Below are 12,718 nucleotides of genomic sequence, written 5' to 3' on the forward strand. Positions count from 1 at the left end.
TTTTAAGTTTTATGCTCAGATCATTTAATTAGTTAGTATATAGTATCTCAACATTTGGGCTTCCCTAGCAGCTCAGATGGTAAAGAATTTGCCTGCAATACAGGAGACCTGGTTTTGATTCCTGGATTGGGAAGATCTTCTAGAGAAGGGCATGGCAATGCACTCCAATATTCTTTCTTGGAGAATTCCATGGACAGAGACTGGAGGGCTACAGCCCATGGGCTTTCAAAGAGTCAGACATGACTGAGAAAACTACACTTGCACTTTCTGTTTTCATCTTAACACTTTACTCTAAACACAGAAAATAATGAAAACCATACATGTTAATTTCATGATACGTTTATTTATTACTAATATGATAAACACTTAAAATGTTGATAACAATTTTATCAAATTGCCCTTGATGGGTTTTTATACTGTCCATGTACAATCATGACCTTAATTATAAATCCCCTTTCTTAATATGCTTATTTAAGTGCTTTTTTCTCTTTCAAACTGTAGCTTGATATATCTTTTGAAACTATCCCTCAATGATTTTTTTTTTTTAAGAATTTAAAGTTTGAAGGAGGGATTTTGGGAAGAAACACCTTAACTGAAAAATATGTGAAAAGTTGGACTCAATGTTCTTCCTTCACTCCCAAAATCCTTGGTATCTAAATATGTATTTGGGTGATGGTGGTATGTGTGTGGGCTGGATGCAGGGAAAGAGAGTGTGAGAGAAAACAGGGAGGGACAAAGAAAGGGACAAGGCAGTCTATTTTTTTTTTTTTTTTTTTTTTGGTTTAAAGGAAGACCAGAAGAAGAATAAAGCCTTCACTGAGGGATCTTTTTCCATGAGTCTGTATTTTCCAAAGTTCTGATGAACCACTGTAAGTAGTGCATGACTAATTCAAATATTAAGGGATGCTGAGGCTTGTACTGCTGTTTAAAAAAGATGCTAAACTAAGAGCTGCATTTTCTACAACTCATTACAATTAACAGCATTTGATTAAAACAATGATTTTACTGTGGAAAACATTTGGTTTTGGGTAAAAGTTGATTTTTTCAACATACTCACTCTGTTCTCCTTGGTTTACAACATCCAAAAGGTGGCATTTAGTGTTTAACTAAATAAGTCATTCCTTGTGTTGAGTTCGCCCAATGTCAAAAAAAAAAAAAAAAATTACTAGCTCTAAGGACTATCAACAGAAACCTCTGAAACATACATTTATTGAAATTAAGGTTAAAGTGGATTTTTATGTAACAATAATATTTCTTCCTATATTCAGATGGTTTACATTGTGGTTAACTTCTCTATTTCTGGTCTCTCCATGTTCTGAATCTTTATCACACATGAGTACAAGGAGAGTCACTGAAAATATTTTAAACTAATACAGGTATGCTCTGCTATGACTAAAAGCATTTTTCAAAATTTTCAAAAGTAATATTTAGTTCCATTGAATATTCATCTGAAATTGGGACTTTGTACATGATTTACATGCACATGGAGAAGTCGAGAGATTTTCTTAAATATGTAAATAGCCATTACATAGATGACTAAAGGCTGGGATGGAGAATGACTTTATATTTTTTATAGAGATGGACAAAAGCTGAAATTTCTGTGATCAGTGAATGTTGTTGCATAGTTCCCAAGAACATGAACTCCGGTATCAGGGTCAGGTTCATCTTAGTTTGATTGCAACTTAATCTCTTAATGACTTGGTGCAAATTCTGAAAACTCTTGCTTTTATTTTACAAGTATAAAATGAGTATCAGAATACCACCTCTTGGTTGGGTTGTTATGTTCCAGACATAATTATTATTTTATTAAATATTGTTCAAAATATGCTGCTCTTAATATCAAATAATAGATTGCTTATAGTAAATTTTCTGTGCCCTACATCTTTGCCCAATGTACAATAATCCAAAACTTTAAATATGCAATTAAAGATGTATTATGTTCTTTATTGTTTTAGATGAACTGAATTTCTGTTGTGTCCTCCAAACTCTACACAACTTCATGGAAACCCAAAACAATGTCACAGAATTTGTTTTCATAGGGTTGTGGGGAAATAAGAAAATATAGTTACTGTTCTTCTTCTTGTTCCTGCTCTGTTATCTGGCTGTCTTAATGGGGAATTTCATCGTCTTTCTCACCATCACCTGCAGCCATCTAATGCAACAACCGATGTACTACTTCCTTTGTCACCTCTCCTTCATGGATTTCAGCTACACCTCCACTGTGATCCCCAGGCTAATCACGGACTTAGCTGCAGCACGAAGAAACATTTCCTATAACAATTGTATGACCCAGATCTTCACTGCCCACTTGCTGGCAGGTGTGGAAATATTCATCTTGGTGTTCATGGCTTTTGATCACTATATCGCCATCGTCAAGCCCCTGAACAGACAGAGTTGTGACATGTTGATGGTCCTGGCCTGGGCTGTAGGTTTTTGGCATTCTATTGCTTTACTTCTCATGGTACTCAAGTTACCTTTCTGTGGTCCTAATCAGATAGATCACTACCTATGTGATGTGAAGCCTCTTTTAAAACTGGTGTGCAAAGATATTCATGTTGTGAGTATCTTAGTGATTGCAAATTCAGGAATGGTGGTGGTTGTCATATTTCTTGTTCTAGTAGCTTCTTACATAGTCATATTATATAACCTTAGAATACATTCTTCTGCAGGGCGAAAAAAATCTCTCTCAACATGTAGTTCTCACATAACAGTTGTAGTTTTATTCTTTGTGCCCTGTATCTATACTTACATTCTACCTGCAGGGAGCAAGAACAAGGACAAGGACATCTCTGTGTTTTACGCTGTGATTGCCCCCATGCTGAACCCTCTCATCTACACCCTGAGAAACATGGAGATGAAAATCGCCATGAGGAAGGTATGGGCTAAAGTGGCACATTCAGGTTTAAAGTAAATAGGGTGATACTCATTATGATTTAGAATTCATGTCTCGTCTCTAGGACCTGTGTCCTTTGAGGTATTAGCAGAAAACGTATACCATTTCTTTGAGGAATTGAAATAAATGTCTTCAGGCATTCAGTTCAGTCGCTCAGTCATGTCCAACTCTTTGCAACCCCATGGACTGCAGCACACCAGGCTTCCCTGTCCATCACCAGCTCCCGGAGTTTAGTCAAACTCATGTTCATTGAGTCGATGATGCCATCCAACCATCTCATCCTCTGCCGTCCGCTTCTCCTCCTGCCTTCAATCTTTCCCAGCATGAGGGTCTTTTCCAATGAGTCAGTTATTCTCATCAGGTGGCCAAAGTTTTGGAGTTTCAGATTCATCCTCAATCCTTCCAATGAATATTCAGGACTTGTTTTCTTTAGGATGGACTGGTTGGAGCTCCTTGATGTCCAAGAGACTCTCAAGAGTCTTCTCCAACACCATAGTTTGAAAGCATGAATTTTTGGCACTCAGATTTCTTTATAGTCCATCTCTCATGCCTGACATTAGGTTAGCCAATGAAGCATGCTACTGTGATTCAGACTACAATATGCACTTTAAAGAACCCAGCTAGTTTCGTGTGTGAGCACTGAAGGAATGCAAGAATTGTCCTTCTAAAACTCATCTCTTATTGTATGACCGACCTGCCCAATAATTCCTGAGGAACCTATTTTCCTTGGAATACAATCCAACCTTCTCACTCATGCATTAGAAAATTAGGTATAACTATCTAATTTCATAAGTCATCACATTGAAAGAAATTATGGAGTTACAAAGAGACTAGGTGGTCAAGGAAACCTGGGTGACTTCTCAATTTTTTTGGTTTTATGCCTTTGTCTTGGAAATTTGTTCTAATTATATTGTTTTTGAAAATGAATACCTATGAAATGAGATAATATTATGCTTCATAAAATGAAATATTAATTGGGCCACCATCTGTTAAATTTTGCTTGGGGTATGGCTACAAGAAACTCATACTAGGTGCTTTGCACCAGATTTGGCAATAATAAACTCATAGTAGATTCTTTCTTGTTTCTTCATCTTTTACCCCTCAGTTCCCTCTCATTAGAAGCTTTTATCCAGCTACACTGGGCCCCTCTACATTCTCTAAACTGACCCTAAAATCTGGAAATCTATGACTGTTTTTCTTCTATTTTCTCTGACTAGGATCCCTCCACTCTTATGTTTTAGGGTCCATGTCATAAATATTATTCACATTTCAGATATTATCTTATTCAGGAATATTTTGCAGATCTATAAATAAACCAATAATGGACAGAAATGGTAGGAATCTAACAGAAACAGAAGATACTAAGAAAAGGTGGCAAGAACATACAGAAGAACAGTACAAAAAAGTTCTTCATGACCCAGATAATCATGATGGCGGGATCATTCACCTAGATCCCGACATCCTGGAATGTGAAGTCAAGTGGGCCTTAGGAAGCATCACTATGAACAAAGCTAGTGGAGGTGATGGAATTCCAGTTGAGCTATTCCAAATCCTGAAAGATGATGCTGTGAAAGTGCTGCACTCAATATGCCAGCAAATTTGGAACACTCAGCAATGGCCACAGGACTGGAAAAGGTCAGTTTTCATTCCAATCCCAAAGAAAGGCAATGCCAAAGAATGCTCAAACTACTGCACAATTGCACTCATCTCACACGCTAGTAAAATAATGCTCAAAATTCTCCAAGCAGGCTTCAGCAATACATAAACAGTGAACTTCCAAATGTTCAAGCTGGTTTTAGAACAGTCAGAGGAACAAGAGATCAAATTGCCAACATCTGTTGGATTATCAAAAAAGCAAGAGAGTTCCAGAAAAACATCTATTTCTGCTTTATTGACTATGCCAAAGCCTTTGACTGTGTGGATCACAATAAACTGTGGAAAATTCTGAAGGAGATAGGAATAGCAGACCACCTGACCTGCCTCTTGAGAAACCTGTATACAGGTCAGGAAGCAACAGTCAGAACTGGACATAGAACAACAGACTAGTTCCAAATAGGAAAAGGAGTATGTCAAGGCTGTATATTGTTACCTTGTTTATTTAACTTCTATGCAGAGTACATCATGAGAAATGCTGGGCTAGAGAAAGCAGAAGCTGGAATCAAGATTGCTGGGAGAAATATCAATAATCTCAGATATGCATATGAAACCACCCTTATGGCAGAAAGTGAAGAAGAACTAAAGGGCCTCTTGATGAAAGTGAAAAAGGAGAGGAGAGTGAAAAAGTTGGCTTAAAGCTCAACGTTCAGAAAACTAAGATCATGGCATCTGGTTCCATCACTTCATGGGGAATAGACAAGGAAACAGTGGAAACAGTGTCAGACTTTATTTTTGGGGGCTCCAAAATACTGCAGATGGTGACTGCAGCCATGAAATTAAAAGACACTTACTCCTTGGAAGGAAAGTTATCACCAAGCTAGACAGCATATTAAAAATCAGAGACATCACTTTGTCAACAAAGGCCTGTCTAGTTAAGGCTATGTTTTTTTCCAGTGGTCATGTATGCATGTTAGAGTTGGACTGTGAAGGAAGCTGAGTGCCAAAGAATTGATGCTTTTGAGCTGTGGTGTTGGAGAAGACTCTTGAGAGTCCCTTGGACTGCAAGGAGATCCCACCAGTACATCCTAAAGGATATCAGTCCTGAGTGTTCATTGGAAGGACTGATGTTGAAGCTGAAACTCCAATACTTTGGCCACCTGATGTGAAGAGTTGACTCATTGGAAAAGACTGGGATACTGGGAAAGATTGAGGGCAGGAGAAGCGGACAACAGAGGATGAGATGGTTGGAAGGCATCACTGACTCAATGGACATGGTTTTGGGTGGCCTCTGGGAGTAGGTGATGGACAGAGAGGCCTGGCGTGCTGCAGTCCATGGAGTCACAAAGAGACGGACATGACTGAGTGACTGAATTGAACTGAAATAGACCAGAAGTATTTCCCTTTTGCTTTTCTTTTCCTTTTATTGGTTTTTAGCTGTACTTTTACTGTATATGAAATAATCCAAACCCCATACTACTTTGTGTGTGTGTGTGTATGTGTGTGTGTGTGTGTGTGTGTGTGTGAATTGCATTTTCCCTGTTTGACTGAGGCAAAAATTATATATCTTTCTATTTATTTGTACCCCTGAAGTTTTTCATAATAAACCCAAGGCAAATTAAGCTGTGATTAAACATTTATGAAATTAAATTCAAAGACTCTGTATTTTCCTTTTAATATGAATGTATATATTGTTCTCTTGTATATAAAATTCCCCTTATTTATTAATAATATATCAGAAAGACTAAATATTAGCATAAATCCCATGATATATCAGATATGGAATGCAGAAGAAACTATATTTCCCCCCATTATTTGTTTTTGGCATTTACGTGAAAGATAATTGCCCATAGGTGTCCATAGGTTCATTTCTGTGCTGTCTGTTATGTTCCATTGATCCATATGTCTGTTTTTGTATCAATACCATGCATTTCGTGTACTGTTGCTTTGAATATTGTATGAAGAGTGGAATTGTGATACCTTCAGGGTTTTTTTGCTTTTGTTTTTGTTCAAGTTTGCTTTGTTAATTTGGGGTCTTTTGGTTTCATACGAATTTTAGAATTATTTGTTCCACTTCTGTAAAAATTTCATTGGTATTTTGATAGGAATTGTATTATATTTCTAGATTGTATTGAATAGCATAGACATTTTAACAATATTAATTATTCTAATCCAAGAGCCTGTGATGTGTTTTCTTTTTTTTTTTAATTTTTATTTTATTTTTAAACTTTACAATATTGTATTAGTTTTGCCAAATATAGAAATGAATCCACCACAGGTATACCCGCGTTCCCCATCCTGAACCCTCCTCCCTCCTCCCTCCCCTACCTTCCCTCTGGGTCCTCCCAGTGTACCAGTCCCAAGCATCCAGTACCGTGTATCGAACCTGGACTGGTGACTCGTTTCATACATGATACTATACATGTTTCAATGCTATTCTCCCAAATCTCCCCACCCTCTCCCTCTCCCACAGAGTCCATAAGACTGATCTATACATCAGTGTCTCTTTTGAAGTCTCGTACACAGGATTATTGTTACCATCTTTCTAAATTCCATATATTTGCGTTAGTATACTGTATTGGTGTTTTTCTTTCTGGCTTACTTCACTCTGTATAATAGGTTCCAGTTTCATCCATCTCATTAGAACTGATTCAAATGTATTCTTTTTAATGGCTGAGTAATACTCCATTGTGTATATGTACCACAGCTTTCTTATCCATTCATCTGCTGATGGGCATCTAGGTTGCTTCCATGTCCTGGCTATTATAAACAGTGCTGTGATGAACATTGGGGTACACGTGTCTCTTTCCCTTCTGGTTTCCTCAGTGTGTATGCCCAGCAGTGGGATTGCTGGATCATAAGGCAGTTCTATTTCCAGTTTTTTAAGGAATCTCCACACTGTTCTCCATAGTGGCTGTACTAGTTTGCATTCCCACCAACAGTGTAAGAGAGTTCCCTTTTCTCCACACCCTCTCCAGCATTTATTGCTTGTAGACTTTTGGATCGCAGCCATTCTGACGGGTGTGAAATGGTACCTCATAGTGGTTTTGATTTGCATTTCTCTGATAATGAGTGATGTTGAGCATCTTTTCATGTGTTTGGTAGCCATCTGTATGTCATCTTTGGAGAAATGTCTATTTAGTTCTTTGGCCCATTTTTTTGATTGGGTCATTTATTTTTCTGGAGTTGAGCTGTAGGAGTTGCTTGTATATTTTTGAGATCAGTTGTTTGTCCGTTGCTTCATTTGCTATTATTTTCTCCCATTCTGAGGCTGAAAATCTTAACAGACCCGTCACAAGCACGGAAATTGAAACTGTAATCAAAAATCTTCCAGCAAACAAAAGCCCAGGTCCAGACGGCTTCACAGCTGAATTCTACCAAAAATTTAGAGAAGAGCTAACACCTATCCTGCTCAAACTCTTCCAGAAAATTGCAGAGGAAGGTAAACTTCCAAACTCATTCTATGAGGCCACCATCACCCTAATACCAAAACCTGACAAAGATCCCAGAAAAAAAGAAAACTACAGGCCAATATCACTGATGAACATAGATGCAAAAATCCTTAACAAAATTCTAGCAATCAGAATCCAACAACACATTTAAAAGATTATACACCATGACCAAGTGGGCTTTATCCCAGGGATGCAAGGATTCTTCAATATCCGCAAGTCAATCAATGTTATACACCACTTTAACAAATTGAAAAATAAAAACCATATGATTATCTCAATAGATGCAGAGAAAGCCTTTGACAAAATTCAACATCCATTTATGATAAGAACTCTCCAGAAAGCAGGAATAAAAGGAACATACCTCAACATAATAAAAGCTATATATGACAAACCCACAGCAAACATTATCCTCAATGGTGAAAAATTGAAAGCATTTCCTCTAAAGTCAGGAACAAGACAAGGGTGCCCACTTTCACCATTACTATTCAACATAATTTTGGAAGTTTTGGCCACAGCAATCAGAGCAGAAAAAGAAATAAAAGGAATCCAAATTGGAAAAGAAGAAGTAAAACTCTCACTATTTGCAGATGACATGATCCTCTACATAGAAAACCCTAAAGACTCCACCAGAAAACTACTAGAACTAATCAATGATTATAGTAAAGTTGCAGGATATAAAATCAACACACAAAAATCCCTTGCATTCCTGTACACTAATAATGAGAAAACTGAAAGAGAAATTAAGGAAACAATTCCATTCACCATTGCAACAGAAAGAATAAAATACTTAGGAATATATCTACCTAAAGAAACTAAAGAACTATATATAGAAAACTATAAAACACTGGTGAAAGAAATCAAAGAGGACATTAATAGATGGAGAAATATACCATGTTCATGGATTGGAAGAATCAATATAGTGAAAATGAGTATACTACCCAAAGCAATTTATAGATTCAATGCAATCCCTATCAAGCTACCAACATTATTCTTCACAGAGCTAGAATAAATAATTTCACAATTTGTATGGAAATACAAAAAACCTCGAATAGCCAAAGCTATCTTGAGAAAGAAGAATGGAACTGGAGGAATCAACCTACCTGACTTCAGGCTCTATTACAAAGCCACAGTTATCAAGACAGTATGTACTGGCACAAAGACAGAAATATTGATCAATGGAACAAAATAGAAAGCCCGGAGATAAATCCATGCACCTATGGACACCTTATCTTTGACAAAGGAGGCAAGAATATACAATGGATTAAAGACAATCTCTTTAACAAGTGGTGCTGGGAAAACTGGTCAACCACTTGTAAAAGAATGAAACTAGAACACTTTCTAACACCATACACAAAAATAAACTCAAAATGGATTAAAGATCTAAATGTAAGACCAGAAACTATAAAACTCCTAGAGGAGAACATAGGCAAAACACTCTCTGACATACATCACAGCAGGATCCTCTATGACCCACCTCCCAGAATATTGGAAATAAAGGCAAAAATAAACAAATGGGACCTAATTAAACTTAAAAGCTTCTGCACATCAAAGGAAACTATTAGCAAGGTGAAAAGGCAGCCTTCAGAATGGGAGAAAATAATAGCAAATGAAGCAACGGATGTGTTTTCATTTATTTGCATTTTCTACAATTTCTCCCACCATTTTCTCTTTCTTTTCTTTTTCAGAGTGTAGGCTTTTTACTTTCATTAAGTTTATTACTAGATAGTTTATTCTTTTTGATGTGATTTTAACCAGGAATTAAAAATATATATATTGTCCCTCTCTGTTAATTCATTATTAGTGTATAGACATGCAACAGGTATATACAAATCTTAAATCTGGTAACTTTTGCTAAGTTCATTTTTCTAATATTTTAAAGGTAGAGACTTTGGAGTTTTCTATATAAAGTTATGTCATCTGCAAAGAGTGACTTTTACTTCTTCACTTTAAGTGTGGATTGCTTTTATTTCTTCTTCTAGTCTGATTGTTGTGTGGGACTTCAAACACTATGTTAAATAGAAGTGGTGAGTGTGGGCAGGCTTGTTTCATTTCTGATTTAGCAAAAAGACTCTCCGTTTTCACCATTGAGCATGATGTTTCCTATGGGTTTGTCATAAATGACTTTCATTATGTAATGAGATGTAATGGATCAGTGAATTATAAGCAAATATATTTTAATTATAATTTTATTAAAAACATTGCACTTAGGAGTCAAATCATGTACTGATATTGATTCTGTGGTACTGGAGAAATTGAAATCTAAAATTAAAGTAACATTTGCAATTTCTGATAGAACTTTTATATATACATTCCCTAGAGTCATTGAGAAATGAATTGTGCAACAACAGCAACAAAAAATACAAGTATGTAGGTTATGTTTTAAAGTAGTTTCTGGGTCAACTGTCCTGACTTCCCTTTGGGGGAAAAAATAATAATAGTAATTAGTGTAGACAGAGGAAGAAGCAAAAACTCAGACTAACGTATACTATACCTACTGACCAGATTTTAAAAACATTCTGCATAAAACTTAAGGAACTAAATTGAAATGTGTATAAATATTCACCCACTCCTACTTATCTAAAACTGATAAGTGAATGGAAGTCAAAACCAAAGACCTTACCTTATACACTTAGGAAAAAAGTAAATAAAATCAGCAAAAGACAAATGTGATCTAGAAAAGAACAAGCAAACTGACTGCAAAATACATTTGTTTGCACATGGATGCTTATACCAACTTCATTTATGACTGCCAAACCTTGAAGCATCTAAGATGCCCTTCAGTAAATAAAGTGAAAGAGTTATGTCCCATTCTTTGCAATCCCATGGACTATAGCCTGCCAGGCTCCTCTATCCATGGGATTTTCCAGGCAAGAGTAGTAGAGTGGGTTTCAATTCCCTTCTCCAGGGAATCTTCTGAACACAGGTCTCCCAAATTACAGGCAGATTCTTCATTGGCTGAGGCACCAGGGAAGCCCAAAACTGGCACATTTAGACAATGTAATACACCTCAGTATTAAAAAGAAATGAGCTACCAAGCCATGAGAAGATATGGTGGACACATAAATGAATATTGTTAGGTAAAAGATAAAAAAAAAAAAAAATGAGTCTCTAGAAGTTAAGTGGCTAGTTCAAACAGCTAGTAAATAGGAGAAAAATAATTGAGTGCTTTCTGAGAGTGAATAATAAAACGGATTCTGATTAGTTTGGTAATTACTTTATGTTCTTCTTAACATAACAGTAAAGTAAGTAAAGTAAAGTCGCTCAGTAGTGTCTGACTCTTTGTGACCCCATGGACTGTAGCCTACCAGGCTCCTTTGTCCATGGGATTTTCCAGGCAATAGTCCTGGAGTGGATTGCCATTTCCTTCTTCAGGGGATCTTCCCAACCCAGGGATCAAACCAGGGTCTCCCGCGTTGTAGACAGATGCTTTACCTTCTGAGCCACCAGGGAAGTCCAGATTAACACAATAGAGGTAATGCCATTTATGTCATTATTGTGAGATGGAATTATAAATTTGAAGCATGAAATAATCTCTCAGTAAACTATTGTTATTACTACTTTCTAATACTTAAGATATTATAAAAATTGATTTTCTGAAGTCTTATATACTTGAAAGAAACCATTAACACATGGATTTCAGTATGAAGTAAGAGATTAAATACCTGAAGTACTTTTGGGGCTGAGCGTATATGATCTGTGGAAATGAAGTGGCATAAGAGAAAAACAAAACAAACAGCAGAATAGAAGCTCTGCTAAGACAGGCAATGTCCACAGCTCCAGGTACGTGACCTTGGACAGCAAGGTGGGAGGCTTTTTGTGAAGCTCTGTTTAGAAATGCCTCTGGGAACACGATTTCTTAGAATATTCAAAGGCTAATTAATTCTTACATTGTCATATAAGTCACATTCTGTTCTTCTCAACCAAATTTCCTTTAGGCATAGACACAAAATAAATGACTCTATGACTCCCATGATTGAAAATGTTTGTTTGCTTGTGTGAGAATTGCAGAATACTTGTTTTATTTATTTGTTTTAATCTGAAGATCCATTGGTTCCATCACTGACTCACATTCTACTCCCTGGGCAAATATATACAATTTTCTAAGACTCTGCAAAGTGAGTGTCTCAAGAAGAAACTATTCCTGATTCAACCTAAAAATTCATTGTACAGCCACTTAGATGTAATGATCAATGAATTAATGAAATAACCATTTCACTTTTTAAAAAGAATATTTGAACAAATGTGCATTATACATCATTTAAATCTATTCTCTTTAGTTTAAATTTTGATTACCATAAAATTATTTGGCTAACTTTAGTGTTAGTAGCACATTATTCACAAGTAGAATCCCAGTTGAGTTAGAGTTATAAAATATTCTATCCATAGTGAATTGCATTGAGTCCTATTTTGATTCTCTTATATTTTCCTCTTTCCTCCGTATTCTTATCAAAGAATAGCCCAGTTTATGCTTGTATATCTCCACTGACTAATAATTTCCTAGCTTCAAAATCCTTGCCATCCTGAAATGGGATGGAGTCATTCAATTCAATTAAGGTAATTTTATAGGAAACCATATTCTGATACAACTAGGAGAAAATTTGAACTTATGGCATAAAATTTACTTTAACTATAATAATAACTATTCTTATAATTTAAGCAGCAAAATGAAAAAAGAATGCTGAATTTTTGTGAAATGATACTAAAGAAATAAAAATAATTATTTAACTATATTTTTGTAGTGCAGAGAAAATTGTGACTTAGTGTTAAGAAGTACCCTAAG

General features: G+C 36.1%; 1 pseudogene; it reads left to right on the forward strand.

Annotated features, from left to right (window-relative positions):
• Positions 1-1,999: 1,999 nt before the first annotated feature.
• LOC139180318 (olfactory receptor 4P4-like) lies at positions 2,000-2,911 on the forward strand (annotated as a pseudogene).
• The last annotated feature ends 9,807 nt before the right edge of the window (positions 2,912-12,718 follow it).

Source organism: Bos indicus, chromosome 28 (genome assembly GCF_029378745.1).
Source record: "Bos indicus isolate NIAB-ARS_2022 breed Sahiwal x Tharparkar chromosome 28, NIAB-ARS_B.indTharparkar_mat_pri_1.0, whole genome shotgun sequence".
Taxonomy (NCBI): Eukaryota; Metazoa; Chordata; class Mammalia; order Artiodactyla; family Bovidae; genus Bos; species Bos indicus.